Source organism: Lepus europaeus, chromosome X, assembly GCF_033115175.1.
Source record: "Lepus europaeus isolate LE1 chromosome X, mLepTim1.pri, whole genome shotgun sequence".
In the NCBI taxonomy this organism is placed as follows: domain Eukaryota; kingdom Metazoa; phylum Chordata; class Mammalia; order Lagomorpha; family Leporidae; genus Lepus; species Lepus europaeus.
This window is the reverse complement of record NC_084850.1, coordinates 23,897,651-23,913,617: the sequence shown is the minus strand read 5'-3', so window position 1 is coordinate 23,913,617 and position 15,967 is coordinate 23,897,651. Positions and strand designations below refer to the sequence as shown.

Sequence of the window (15,967 nt, the reverse complement as noted above, 5' to 3'; positions counted from 1 at the left end):
CCCATATGGGCACTGCCATCCAACTCCTAGCTAATGGCTTGGGAAAAGCAGAGGAAGATGGCCCAAGTGTTTGAGTCCCCACCACCGAGGTAGGAGACCTGGATGGGGCTCCAGGCTCCTGGCTTCAGTCCAGCCTGGAGCCAGCTGTTCTAGTCATCTAAGGAGTGAATCGGTGGATGGAAGATCTGTCTTTCTTTCCCTCTCTCTGTAACTCTAACTTCAAATAAATAAATAAATCTTTTTTAAATGGTAAGCATAAACCTTAACAACAGAAAACAATTTCTGGGATACCTAGGAAAATGTGTCAAATGTTTAAAACAAAAAAGCAGAATTCATGGAGATAGCAAAAATTCTCAAATTGTTATTTCAGTGCTGCTATCTTTCACAAACAGAAGAATGCATAAAGCTTTTAAAACAATGTGACAATGTGGTGTTCAAACAATGTAATCTTACAAGAATTTACTTTCTGACAAGCAATTGCAACTAGAGATAGTGGTAGCACAATGTATTTAGAAGCAAATAAATGATGAGTAGAGTTTAAAGTCACTGAAGAAAAGGTTTTATGTATGCCCTTGTGCATATTAAAGAGAGAAATTAGAACATTACTTGTATGCAATTAGCTAGCAAGTCATGACGAACATAAGATATGCTGTGGCTTGAGGAATCTGTAATAGTTACCACAGTTTAATATGTTTACTGTGGATCCTATAGTTTCCCACTTATGAATGCTTTTCACAATGCAGAAACTGCAGTGTCCACTATCTATCTTTAAGATTATAGGTGGGTGAAAAAAAAATAATTTTTCTACCAGCTTCCAGTATGTAAATAAAAATTTGAGTTTTGACAGAAAAAAAGCTCATTTATGATAGAGGAGAAGTCCAATTTAAGGCATATAAATTTAAATGCCCCTAACCAAGTTACAGCTGCCTAACAGTTTTTAACTGATGGATCTTGTAGCCATATCTATCTACAAACCAACAGATTAGCATGACATCAAGCAATACTATACAAACTCATCATAAACAAGATACTGAAAAATAGTTTACTTTTTTTTTTTTTAAAGACAGCATAGTTAAGCTCAAATCTGGGAGAACATTTAGAAAATACAGTGTTGATGAAGAAGTGGAATCGTTTACTGACTTTCAGAAAAACAATATCAAGAAGCACAGCAAAAAGCACAAGCAAAACTTTCAATTACATATAGCAGCAGCAAAACACAATCCTGGGGTGAGAATGGAAGGCAAAGAAATAAAAGCATTGACAATCCAAGCAGGATGGCAAATCTGTATTAGACAGCAGCAATAACAAAACCACAAATTTAAGAAACAGATTACATAGTGGATGAAACAGAAGAAAATGAAAAGATTATTTACAGATAATGAGAAAAGAGCAGATGGCTAAGACTCTTCTGGAATATATAACTGTATACATCAAGGATCAAGCGACACACTGAGGCAGTAAGGTCACCTCAGGTGTTATACAAGCAGAAAGCTCATTTTTAAAGGCAAGTAGAGCAGTAAGTGAATGATGTTCTAGGAACAAAGTCATGTTCTTTGAAAATTTAATTCCAATTTCCAGAAGTACAGAAGCACTTTTTATTCACACTTCATAAAAACTCTGGTATAAAACACTATTTGTAATGACTTCATACAGCTGTGCTATAGGAAGAGAATTAATTAATGGCCAAGTATAATCAGGTATATATTTCCTAATATATAAGAGTTTCTTCCAAACAAGAGTTGACATACAATAGACAGTTCTCAAATCTCTCCTATTTAATGCTGTTCCATGCTAAAGGGTTAGTCTTTTTAGTTTTTTAAAAAAGATTTATTTATTTATTTATTCATTTGAAAGACAGAGATACACAGGGAGACACAGAGATCTCCCAGCAAAGGCTGTGGCTGGGTCAGGCCAAAGTCAGGAGCCAGGAGCTTCATCTGGGTCTCCCATGTGGATGCAGGGACCATCTTGGGCCAGCTTCTGCTGCTTTTCCCAGGCACATTAGTGGGGAGCTGGATTAGAAGTAAAGCAGCCAGGACAGGAAGCAGTGACCATGTGGGATGCTGGCACTGCAGAAAGAGGCTTAACCTTCTAAGCCACAGCACCGGCCACAAGGGTCAGTCTTAATGGTATCTTCAAACTGTGGTCAGAGAAAACATCCCTAACCCTATTCTGAGTCTGCTCACCAGATGTCCAATTGCAACTGGGTTGTGGAATGGAGAGAAAAATAACCTTGAGCTATAATTTCATAAAACAATATATTTTAAATAAGTTGGGTCAGATTTCAAATTATTGTTTTTTTTTTTAAACCTGACCAATTATGAAGCTGCTATGGCAATATTTTCAGCTGATCAGTGACAAGTATCTAACTAGCTGGCTAGCCACTGTACTGATGAGTAAGTGACAGAACCAGTCATCGAAGAATTGTATGCAATGACAATGTATGTGATTCACAGCCACAGTTATAACCTCCGATTCTGCCTGGCTAACTCAGCAATATAGTGTTTGAGGAGAAAAATGGACAAAGAAGCAGAAACAACTATTTCCTGACACTTAACTGATTAAACAACATTTAGTATCAAAAAGTTAGATAACTGTTTAGAAATAAAAAAAAAACCAGTTTCTTTTTCTCCTCCATTTCAAAACTAATTGTCCAAATGACTGTCAATGAACTAAATATGAATGTTAAAATCTTAATCTAAATAAATTATCATGAAACAGTAAAAGAGGGAGGAGTTAGGAAAAGAATATAGTTGGCTTCCCTCTCATGCTGCACTCTTAAGTAGAAAAAAATTGAGGGACCAGCACTGTGGTGTAGCTGGTAAATATACCACCTGCAACACTGACATCTCATATGGGTGCCAGTTAGTGTCCCGGCTGCTCTACTTCCGATCCAGCTCTCCACTAATGTGCTTGGGAAAGCAGTAGAAGATGGCCCAACTGCTTGGGCCCCTGCACCTGCATGGGAGACCTGGAAGAAGCTTCTGGCTCCTGGATTCAGCCTGGCCCAGCTCTGGCCGTTGCAGCCATTTGGGGAGTGAAGCAGCAGATGGAAGATCTCTCTCTCTCTCTTTGTGTCTCTCCATGTCTCTTTAACTCTGCCTTTCAAACAAATAAAAATAACTGCTTAAAAAAAAACAAAACAACAACAACAACAAAAAAACCCCCAAATAACCACATACCTTCACAGGCAGGACATGCCAATGCTATTTGGGACAGTATGATCATGTCAAGAGTCAGAAGTTTTGGTTTAGCAAAACAATAGTCCGTTGATGTTTTCTCCATTTTCTTCTCTATAGGGAAAATGATGGAAATGATTGGAAAGATCACTGGCGTCATCAGACTGTTTTGATAATTGTGTATGTAATCTTGGATAAGTGACTCTCACTCAGTGTTCAGTTTTCTCATCTGTAAGTGGTAGAAGTCTCTCTTCCAAAGCAAAAATGCCTTGATTAGATAGGTCTGTAAAGAGCTACTTAGGATATGAGTGGTTTCAAAACTATTTCATTATTTGATTCATCCAGCTTTTGGGGGCTCAGTTTTAGCGTCAGCTAATGCCTGGATTTCAGACCTTTCTCCTTACCACACCCAAAGTTATTTTACAGAAAAGATAGAAAAGGGATACAAAACAAAATCCTGACTGAATTTCTGAACCTCAAATGACAGGAGATATATGCGGCTGGCTGGCGCCACGGCTCACTAGGCTAATCCTCCGCCTGCGGCGCCGGCACACCGGGTTTTAGTCCCGGTCAGGGCTCCAGATTCTGTCCCGGTTGCCCCTCTTCCAGGCCAGCTCTCTGCTGTGGCCCTGGAGGGCAGTGGAGGATGGCCCAAGTGCTTGAGCCCTGCACCCGCATGGGAGACCAGGAGAAGCACCTGGCTCCTGGCTTCAGATCAGCACAGTGTGCCGGCCGCAGCGGCCATTGGAGGCTGAACCAATGGTAAAGGAAGACCTTTCTCTCTGTCTCTCTCTCTCACTGTCCACTCTTCCTGTCCCCCCCCCCCAAAAAAAAAGACTTAAGAAGCTAATCTTTTTGAATGTTTTATTTTGAAATAATTTTGGACTTGCAGAAAAATAGCCAAAATAGTACCTGGAGTCCCGGTATACCATTCACTCAGGTTCCACCACTGTTTAAAAACACACATCAGCAAAACCAGGACATTAACACTGGTTACAAGACTCTCAACTAGGGAGTTGACTGAAACTTCACCAATTTTCACCATCATGTCCTTTTTCTGTCCCAGGCCCCGGCGCAGGCTCCCCCAGAGCATTCACTTGTGGAGTCTCCTTCGTCTCCTCAGTCTTTCCTTGTCTTTCATGAGACCATGCCACTTTCAATGGGTGCTGCTCAGTTTTTCTCCAGAATGCCTCCCATGCCCTTCGACCTTCTCAAAGGCTTTCCCCCTGACTAGATCCAAGATGATGCATTTTGGGCCAGAGAGCCATAGAAAGACATCGTATCAGAGGGTGCAGGGTGATGAGACAGCATATCAGTAATGATGTTAAACTTAACACCTAGCTTACTAGGACATCGGCTGAGTTTCTCCACTGTACTGTGACTGTTTTTCCTCTTCAATTGGTAAATATTCTGGCAGAGATACTCTGAGGCAATAACATCCTGTTTCTCCTCCAACTTTTACCCACTAGTCTTAGCATACATCAATGGATCTTGCCAGCAGCCGTTATCACCATGGTGTTTGTCCAAGGGTGACTTTGGGTTTCCTTCATTTGTTCCACATTTATTCCACTGCTTTCCCAGGCCATAAGTAGGGAGTTGGATCAGAAAAGGAGCAACTGGGACATCAACCGGTGCCCATAGGGGATGCCAGCACCACAAGTAGAGGCTTAGCTTACTATACCATAGTGCTGGCCCCTGTTCTAGATTTATTAATAGGACTTCTCCTGCACCCTCTTTCAAACACTTTACTTTCTGGCACCCAAAGGCACTACAGGCCCATCTTGTAGTTTCAGTACTTCAACTCAAAGGCAGCCTCCAAAAAAAGGAGGCCAGGTTCTTTTTCTTTTTCTTTTTCTTTTTCTTTTTTTTTTGAGAATGGCATTAGATGTAGGCCCTAGGTGTGCTCATTGCTATTGGAGTGTCATTGCTCCCAATGGTGGAGTGGTGAAACACAAAGCATGAATACTAACCACTGTATACACAGATGTCTGTATCTACTTTTGTATCTATCTGTATACATACTGCTGATTCCACTCTGTTCATCCTAGTCTGCCTCTTATCTTGGACTTTTTTCTCTGACCAGGCTCTCATTATCCACTCTCTATTCATTTATTTATTCAACCTTAGTATAAATAGATGTACACTTACTATGTCTACAAGGAACAGATTTACTAACTAGAACACAGTGTTCATGTACAATTCTTTCATCTTTAATATAAATATTGCACCTTTGGTTCTCTTTTGATTAGTGTCAGCACAATATAGCTTTTCCCATCTTTTGACTTAATATTTTTAAGTGAAAATAAATAGAAATAAGAACACTATGCTACTATTTGTGTAAAAACTGGGAGAATAGGTATGGACTTACTAGTATATATATATACAAAAAGTATGTATGGGAAAGGGAAAACTAAACATACCCATTGGGAGGTCAATTGGTTGACTGGGGAAATGAAAAGTGAGAAACATTTCAGTAATATCTTTTTATACTTTTTATTTTAAAGACTATTTATTTGAAAGACAGGGTGAAAGAAAAAGATGCAGAGAGAGAGAGAGAGAGAGAGAGAGAGATCTTCTATCTGCTAGTTCATTCCCCAAAATGGCCACAACAGCTGAAGCTGGACCAGGCTGAAGTCAGGAGCCTGGATCTCCAACAGGGTCTTCCATGTGGATGGCAGGGACCCAAGCACTGAGGCCATCTTCCGCTGCTTTCCCAGGCACATTAGCAGGGAGCTGGATCAGAAGTGGAGCAGCCGGCACTCCAACCAGGACTCACATGGGATGCCAGAGTCACAGGCGGCTTAACCCACTGTACCACAACACCAGCCTGCCTTTTATGTTTTTTTAAGAAACATTTTTCTTGAGCTATAATTCACATATAATAACATTCACCCTTTTCATATACCCACAAAGTTCTATAACAACCTCTATCTTATACCAGGATATCTTTATTATCCCAAGAAGAAATCTCATATCTATTGGTAGTCATGTTACACTATTCCCTCACTCATCCATTCATACAAGCCTCTGACAACTATCAACCCTCCTTCTGCGTCTATGTATTTCTCACTTCAAAGTATTTCAAATAATTGGAATCACACAGGGGCCAGCACTGTGATGCAGCAGGCTAAGCTGCCATCTGTGACACTGGCATCCCATATGGTCACACATATGGGTGCCAGTTCAAGACCTTGCTGCTCCACTCCCAATCCAACTCCCTGCTAATGTGCCTGGGAAAGCAGCAATGGCCCAAGTGCACCTGGGAAACCTGGGTGCAGTTCCTGGATCCTCTTTTTCCCCTCCTTAAAATAAATAAATATGCCCTAGAGGCCAGTGTTGTGGTGCAGCAGTTAAGCTGCTGTTTGTGACACAGGCATCACATATTGGAGTTCTGGTTTGAGCCCCAGCTGCTCTACTTCCAATTCAGCTCCCTGATAATGCACTTTGAAAGGTATCAGATGATGTCTGAAGTAATAAGGCCTCCGCCGCCCACATGGGAGACCTAGATGGAGTTTCTGGTTCCTGGATTCAACCTAGCCCAACCACAACTAGTATGTCCATTTAGGAAGTGAACCAGTGGATAGAGAAATCTCTGTCTCTCTCTCTGTCACTCTTTCAAATAAATAAAATAACCCTTGAAAAATAAAAAAAATATTTTCAGGGTATCAAGAGTTTTTATTATGAATAAACACTGGATTTTATCAAATAGTTTTTCTTTATCAACCAATATGATTGTATGATTTTCCTTAGTGTGTCAATATGCTAGATTGTTTCAATTGGTTTGAAAATATTGAATCATGAAACAAACTGAATCATAAAATAAATCCCATTTTGTCATGTAAAAAAAATAAACCTTGAAAAAACAGAATCACAGCATATGTGACCTTTTGTATCTAGCTTCTTTTACTTAGCATAATATTAGTGAGAGTCACTCATATTATCTAATGTATTAGAACTTTGGTTTCGGGGCCGGCACTGTGGTGTAGAAGGTTAAAACTTTGCCTGCAGCGTCTCCATCCCATTTGGGTGCTGATTCGAGTCCTAGCTAATCCACTTCCAATCCAGCTCCCTGCTAATAGCCTGGGATAGCAGCAGAAGTTAGCCCAAGTACTTAAAGCCCCTGCACCCACGTGGGAGACCTTGAAGAAAGTCCTGGTTCCTGGCTTCAACCTGGTTCATCTCTGGCCATTGTAGCCATTTGGGGAGTGAACCAGCAGATGGAAGATCTCTTTCTGTCTCCCCCCCACTCTGGTAACTCTGCCTTTCAAATCAATCAATCAATCTTTTTTTTTTTTAAAAAAAGAACTTTGGTCCTTTTATGACTGAGGAATATTCTATTGTATGCATGCACCATATTTTGATTGTTCATCAATTGATGACTAGTTGTTTTGCAAAATGTTTGAATTATAAAAATATGTTACACATTCAAAAACTAAATTTTTAAAAAAGAAGCTGAACCAAAACAAAAAAATCTCATAAAAAGGCAAGTAAAAAGTTTTTAAAAATCACAAGTAAATAATGTGTGAAACATTTTCACATATGGAAAAGCCTTAGTGGTTGTCAGGACTTACAGACTCAACAGAAACTTAACAGTCACAGGTAAGAGTTATTACAGCAAAGGACACAGAGCAAAAGCAGCAGGGAACAAAGATATGAGGTAAGGCAGAGAAGCAGGCAAGCACAGGCCTCCTTCCTCATCCAGTGCCATTCATGGAACTCTTTTCCTAGCGGGGTATGTATGAAATGTTTCTGCCCAGGGAAGTCCAGTTCAAGTCTCAAGTTATGAGGCTCTGTTGGGTCCTGGTCACATAAGCACATTGTGCTACCAACTGGCCATGGCAACTGAAACTGTGGACCCCAACAATGAAATCAGGTCCACATACATCATCGATCTTGATCTTTGTGCAAAACAACCCTGACGAGCTGGGCTAGCATGGTCCATTATTTTGGGTGGACACAGCACAAGCATCAATCAGTGACAAAATGAATGGGGGCCACTTTCCTCAGGGGTGGTTAAGAGATTCCTTGGAGACACCCAAATCTGCTAACTCTTCCATAACATGACATTTCCCTATTGATAACCTCCCGCTGCTGAGATATAAATTGGAGTTGAGATACAAGTCTTAAGGATGAGATACTAAGGGATGGTTGGGTATTGGGCTCCATTGGGTCTGCAATGACATACAACCAGGAGGTATTTGTTTCAAAGGAAATTACTTTCTTATTTAAAAGTTATAAAGCCCTTAGCGTCACCTTATTTCCTGTATCAATCTTTCCAGCTCTTAGAATAGAATCCAAAGTCTTTAGCTTAATACACAGAGCCCTACAATACTCTCCCAACCTATTATCTCTTTGACTTCATCACCTCTGGTTTCTCTCTTCATCCTTCTGCAGCCCCACTAGTGAGCTTGACCTTGAGGTTCTTCTAACACATCAGGCCCACTCATGCTTCAGGGTCTTTGCTGTTGCTTCTTTGCCTGTAGTGTTGTCAGAAAATCCCCGTAACTCCCTCCCTCACCTCCTGTATACCTCTACTCAAATATCACCTCCCTAGAGAATGGCCTTCCTGACCATTTAGTCCGCCACAGCAGCCCTGCCATTCCCTGCGCCTTTCCCCGCTCCCTTTTCCTTGGCACCTTACAATATGTCACTGCCCGGAACATTTACTTCTTCCCGTGCCTACCTCTGCCCCACTCCCAGGCTGGAACGTCTGCTCCGTGGGGCGGGGCGTGCTGCTAGTCCACAGCCAGAACCTAGCACGATGCCTGGCACACAACAGGTGCGCAGGACCCGTCTGCTGCAGGAATGAATGAGATCCAGACCCTGGGCGAGGGGGGAGGAAGGAGTTTGGGATACAGCAGGACTCCTTATGTTCAGCTCCAGTTCAGTTCTCAACTTCCTCTCCAGGTTCTAATCTGCAAAAATTAGACTGAACGTCGCACTTCCTTTCTAACCATGATGTTGCTTTCCTCCGAGTGCAAGGAATGCATCTCTGTGATTACCAGGAACGCATTTGGGAAAGAAAATGCAAACGAGGCTTTCAAAAGGAGCCGGGCAGAAGGTGAAGGCGCTCTGGCCTCTGGCCAGGGCGAGACAGAAGCCGGGCGTCACGTTTTCCCTCCTGGCCTGGAGGGGTCCGCTGCTGTCCCATTGGGAGCGCGCTGTGCGGGGCCGGCAGAGGCGCTCTGCACAGCGTGGATCAGAGCCAGTGCACGAAGGCTCCTGCACGGGGAGGGCAGCCAGGACACCGGAAGGTTCTCATCCTTATCACAGTCTTCAGAGACATCCTTCCTGACGGATGAACACGGATTGCAAAAAATGTATCTTTTGAGGTTGGGAATGTTTGTTTTAAGATTTCTTTACTTACTTGAAAGGCAGAGTCACACACAGAGAGGCAGAGAGAGATCTTCCGCTCACTGGATCACTCCCATAAATGGCCAGAGCTGGGCTGGTCTGAAGCCAGGAGCTTCTTTTGGGTCTCCCACTTGGATGCAGGGGCCCAAGGACTTGGGCCATGTGCCACTGTTTTCCCAGGCATATTAATAAGGAGCTGGATCGGAAGTGGAGCAGCCACTTAAATGGGATGTGGACATTGCAGGTGGCAGCTTCACCTGCTATGCCAAAGTGCCAGCCTCGAAGTTGTGGATGTTTCTAAACCATTACTCCTTCATGAGTAGGAGCAGCCTTTAGTATTCCATGGGAACAGATCACAGCTTCCTTTTAAGAAAGAGTTGCAAGGCTGGTGCTGTGGCTGCCTGCAGTGCCGGCATCCCATATGGGCACTGGTTCAAGACCTGGCTGCTCCACTTCTGATCCAGCTCTCTGCTATGGCCTGGGAAAACAGTGGAAGATGGCCCAAGTCCTTGGGCCTCTGCACCCACATGGGGGACTCAGAAAAAGCTCCTGGATCCTGCCTTCGGATTGGTCTAGCTCTGGCCATTGTGGCCATCTAGGGAGTAAACAGGCAGATAGAAGACTTCTGTCTCTCTCTCTCTACCTCTTCTTCTCTGTAACACTGCCTTTCAAATAATTGAGTAAATCTTTTTTAAAAAAAGAAACAGTTGGAAAAAAAAAACTTTGGAAGGCTATACACCAATGTGGAAGGATGTACACTGACATTTAAAGAGTTTTGATAGATAGTGTAATTACAGTTTGGGTTCTAAGAACATCTTTGTATATTCCAGTTTTCGAGAAAAAAAATAAAATTCTCTGATAAGCTGTCGATGTGGTTCAGCAGGTTAAGCTGTTGCCAGCATCCTATAACAGAGTACAATTTCTAGTCCTGGCTGCTCCACTTCTGATCCAGTTCTCTGTAAATGTGCCTGGGAAGGCAGCAGAAGATGGCTCAAGTACTTGGTCCCCTACATCCATGTCAGAGACCTGGGTGGAGTTCTTTTTTAATTAAAAAATATTTATTTATTTATTTATTTATTTATTTGAAAGTCAGAGTTAGAGGGAGGGACAGATCTTCCATCCATGGGTTCACTCCCTAAATGGCCACAACAGCTGGGGCTGGGACAGGCTAAAGACAGGAGCCAGGAGTTTCTTTTGGGTCTCTCATGTGGGTGCAGGGGCCCAAACACTTGGGCCATCCTCCACTGCTTTTCTCAGGCCATTAGCAGGGAGCTCAATTGCAAGTGGAGCAAGCAGGAGGTGAACTAGCACCCATAGGGGATGCCGGCATCACAGGCAGCAGCTTTACCCAACACCGGCACTCGGAATGAGTTCTTGGCACCTGGCTTCATCCAGGCTCAGCCTAGGCTGTTGTGGCCATTTGGGAAGTGAACCAACAATGGAAGATTGATCTCTCTCTCTCTTTCTTTCTCTCACCCCACCTTTCAAATAAATAAATACATCTTTAACATATTTTCTGATCGGAGAAATTACTATAATAACTATTATATTGTTCAAAGGTCAGAAATGAGTGGAAATGGGCAGAACATGAAGCTGATGGGAAGGATAAATGCAGAGGGGAGGATGGCTGTCCCAGAGCAGGGAAGGCAATGAGTGAGGAAGTGTGGTCTGCCAAGAAGCAGCAGGTAAGACATGCTCTGTGTGGTGCCTGCATAAGAAAGAGGAGGAAAAAGTACAAATGTTAACTGTGCTACTGGGGAGGGGAGCTGACATTTACATTTCATTTATATTTGATTATCTTGTGTATGCTTCTTAAGACTTCTTTTGCATTTTTGTTTCCCTCATGAAGATACTGAACTCAACAAAGGAGAAATGTTATTTATTTTGAGAACGGAAGCATAAAGATCATACATTAAAGGTAGGCGGGGGCACCAATGTTAGCACAGAGGCCACTCTGTAGGCAAAGCGTATGACAAGGACACGCATGTCACACCACTTCTGGGGCTTCCCACTCACCAGCGTCCTCTCTTTCTGGTGGTCTGGCGCTGTTGTTTTCTCTGTCATGCTGTTGGTTCATTTACCTCCATTTCCCTTTTTACTTGACTGTGATTATAGAAGTGCATCGCTCATATTTCTAAGATGGACTTGTTTGCCTTTTAACGTCTGACATTTGGGGATTCCCCTTACAAGCAACAGCATATTGTAGGGGATGGTGAAGTAATAGGGGAGATATTTATCAATTTTTACAACAGGAAAGCAAGTCATTTTATAGAGGAGAAACGCAGCAGGTGCCACCCTAACCAGGTGATTAAGGTTACAATAATGAGGAATAACATCACATAGCCTCAAATATAAATGTGGGCGCACACATTTTCTGTGATTCTCTTGCCCCCCAAAAAATACAGGTTATACGTCTAATCACGAGAAAATATTTGACCAACACAAAGTCAGACGCATTCTACAGAAAAGTTGAGCAGTACTCATCCAAAGACTCACAGTCTCATGGCAGCAAAGGAAAGGCTGAGAAACTGTCAGAGATGGGAAGACACTAAGGAGACATGAGGAGTAAATGGAATGAGGCATTCCGGGTTGGATCCTTGAAGAGAAGATGGACATGATGGAGAAAATTGGTGCAATGTGAATAAGGTCTCTAGTGAAGAGTCTTATAGCAGCGTTGATGCCCTGATTTTGATAACTGGGTTGTATGCTATGTTAGCTGTAGACATTAAGGCAATGTGTGTGAAGGCTTTACAGAAATGCCTTGTAATAATTTTGTAACTTTTCTGGAATTTTAAAATAATTTCAAAATGCAAAAATTTAAAAGTGAGGTTCAGCTTTCAATCTACATTTGAGTACTAACTGGAATTCCAGTTTTCTTTCAGAAGAGGTTTTTGAAATATCCAAAATGGCACTGACTTTTACCAGTCAAACATACTCCCTTTTCAAGGTCAGTGTAATAGAAGATAGGGAGCCCGTAGTGAAACTTTTTTTTTAGTGTTCAGAAAGACAGGCACTGCCTATGTGTCCCTATAGTGCAGGCGGACTCCCTGACAGAGCTTAGAAATGGTGCGGAGTATTGCATGATACAGTGACCCTTGGGATTTTGTTGCTAGGAGTCCAGTTTCTGGTACACTTTCCCTTAGCAAACAGGGATGACCAAATATTCAGTCAAAAAAAGGAACATTTAAACTACTAAAAACTGCTATGACTGTAATGTTAGGACAGAATATACTGGTAATGTGGGCCATTTTGACCCGCAAGAATAAATTAATATCTCTATGCCTATAAAATAGGTTTCACTTGTCCAAATGTTATCATACTTGTGATCATATGTGGTACTTGAAGACACAGCATGGGGTTGTTACAAGTACATTCCTCAACCAGTTCCCATCTTTTAGGGATGCACATGGGTTGATGGGACCATCCTCTGATTATGCCTGCTGCTATGCCTTTATCAGCAAACTCTTGTTATAAAACTACCTAAAGCGGTGAGCAGGGTTGTCAGATGTGATGGCTGCTGTTCAGTCACAAGGAGATGAAGACAACATTTAGATCCTTCCTGAATAACGGATGACTGCTTCAAGTATGGAGTGGAAGATTCAAGACCTCATGATACCATCAAAGCGGAATAACTTGGCTATGAGAACAATCACAAAGATTGACTTAGCTTTAAAAAGGTTATCCTTTGGTAAGTTCAATGATTGTTCACTAAAAATACCAACCTAGGTCAATGCAACCCATAATATCAAGAAATCAGCATGGAATACTTGAGGCAATATGTTGAAGAGAACTTTTGAATCTAAATTTTGCCAAGCAGACAACACAACTGAGTCAAACCCAGGTACAAACCAACATGGCATGAGAGTCATCTATGTAGCTGGAAATTAACCTATAGATGCACTGGCTAGACTTCTGTCTAAAGACGGTATAATCCTCATCCCTGAACACTCAACATTCATGTAATGCTGGGCACAGCACTTCAGCACAATCAGCCTGCCCTCCACTTACGAGCTGAGTATGACACTTTATCTATTAGACCCATTATTAAGGCAAAGAACCATTATCTAGTAGAGTAGCTAGCACTAATGGAATTGTTACAAAACAAAACAAACAAACCATAAAAAAAAAGCTGTAGCCGAAAACTCATCAAATGATTCGAAATAAGCACAGATGAATTTCGACAATGTTTCAATTATCCAAATTCAAGAGGGGTAGCAAATGCTGCAGTTAGCAGTGAGGTATGTTATTTTTGTATTGTAGATTCTGACAGGAGTACAATCGACACAGGTCAATTGCCTTCAACTTAGCATAGCTTTCATGCATATCATGGAAAAGAAATAATATAAAATATGACTACAAAGCTTTGTACAAACCTGGAACTCTGATGAATGTGCTATATAAATGGCAAATTAAATAATTGTTTGAAAGGCTTTGTATATTTGAAATATAAAGCTTTTCATTAAAATTTGAGAATCTAAGGATTATGGAAAGCATCTTTATTTTGTGTAACTGGTTATCAAGATATTAACATACTGTACAAATTATTTTAAAAACAGTAGATAGTGAGTAGATAGCTTATTTAAATAATTAAGTGGCTTATTAATATTCATCACCCATTATCTATTTAGTCTCTGAATTAAGCATTTTCTAAGCCTTAGAGTGGAATGCAGTATGCATTTTATATACAATCACTTTCCATGTTACTTTTCTTCAGTGTTAAATTTATGGCACTCTTTTGGCGTTATACAGGAGCACCGACCTGAAGTATATAAACGATTAGGAATCTTACACATTTCTTTCTACATTCTATGATTCCAGAAAAGACAGAATTTACAAACCCTGCATGGAACTCTATATGAGAGGATAAGCCATAAAAACAGTGATACTTAATTTGAAGAACTTATATCACACTTATGACAGTTGGATTTGGGCACATCCATTTGGAACATGAGTTTGTACTTTAAATAATACAACCCTAACTAAATAAAACCTTTTTATAGTTTTAAATAATAAACCCTAACTAAATAGAACCTTTTTGAAGAACTTCTGAAACAAAGAGTTACTAGTAAGAAAGTGACCTTTCATTTAACTCATGTTAGAGGTGATACATGGTTTTTCGTTTGTGTTATATCATTGGTAACTCCACAGAAGTTAGGTAGAGAAGGTATTACTCAGCTGTTAGAAGTGAAGTCACTCGGCCGGCGCCGCGGCTCACTAGGCTAATCCTCCGCCTTGCGGCGCCGGCACACCGGGTTCTAGTCCCGGTCGGGGCACCGATCCTGTCCCGGTTGCCCCTCTTCCAGGCCAGCTCTCTGCTGTGGCCAGGGAGTGCAGTGGAGGATGGTCCAAAGTCCTTGGGCCCTGCACCCCATGGGAGACCAGGATAAGCCCCTGGCTCCTGCCATCGGATCAGCGCAGTGCGCCGGCCGCAGCGCGCCTACCGCGGCGGCCATTGGAGGGTGAACCAACGGCAAAAGGAAGACCTTTCTCTCTGTCTCTCTCTCACTGTCCACTCTGCCTGTCAATAAAAAAAAAAAAGTGAAGTCACTCAAGGTTTGTGAGGTGAAGTGGACCAAGGTCAAACATGGTAGATCTGGGATCGTACCCCACATCTCTTGAAGCAGCATATGCAAAGTGTCTAGTGCAGTGGAAGACCCTCCATGGACTGAATGAAAGAGGCCTCTTCTGCCTGCAATTTGTCCAGTGCTCTTTTGCAGTTCAAGGTATCGCCCAGTACTATGGAAGTCAGTTTAACTACTGCACAAAGTAACTGCAGATAAGACAACTGTAGATGCACGATGTATGTATCATACATCAGATAACTGTTTCTGCAGATAAAACAACTGTAGATGTATGAAGTGAAAATATAAGTCCTTTCATCATAATATCTGCTGCAAATAGAGCAATTCAGAGGTTTTTAATGGTAAAAATCTATCTTTATTGGCAGAACAAGTTTCCATCCTTGCTCTAGGATGGTCCACATTAAAGACTAGTAAGTGAAATAAGTATAAATAACTGCTTAAGTAATATATCACTCAAGACGATGTTTTCTGAGCAAGCTATCACATGAAGAAATACATCTCTATTAGCTAATGCAGCCATAAATAAAAATGTTAATGAGATAAAATTGGTCATGATGAGGGTAAAACAATATCAAGAAATTAAAAAGGTTCTTGTTAAGCTTAATTCATTTAGATGTATTTTGCAAAAAAGAAAAGAAAAACATGAATGCATCAAAGCAAATCTGATTAATTAAACCAGGAATCCATTACCAGTTTTTTGCTTCTATGCTTTAATTTGTACATCTTTACCCTTAATTTAGCGATAACTATGAATAAAACATGAAAATCAGGGCATTTTCTTGTTCTGCCATCATATCTGTCTTATTCTATATGATACCTCATTTGCCCTCATATTTTGTTTTTACTCTAATA

At 41.4% G+C, this 15,967-nt stretch overlaps 1 protein-coding gene across 5 annotated transcripts in view; it reads right to left on the bottom strand.

Moving 5' to 3' along the window:
• MBNL3 (muscleblind like splicing regulator 3) overlaps positions 1-15,967 on the bottom strand; it is a 119,963-nt gene that overhangs the window by 52,483 nt on the left and 51,513 nt on the right. The gene's annotated exons all lie outside the window — the stretch shown is intronic.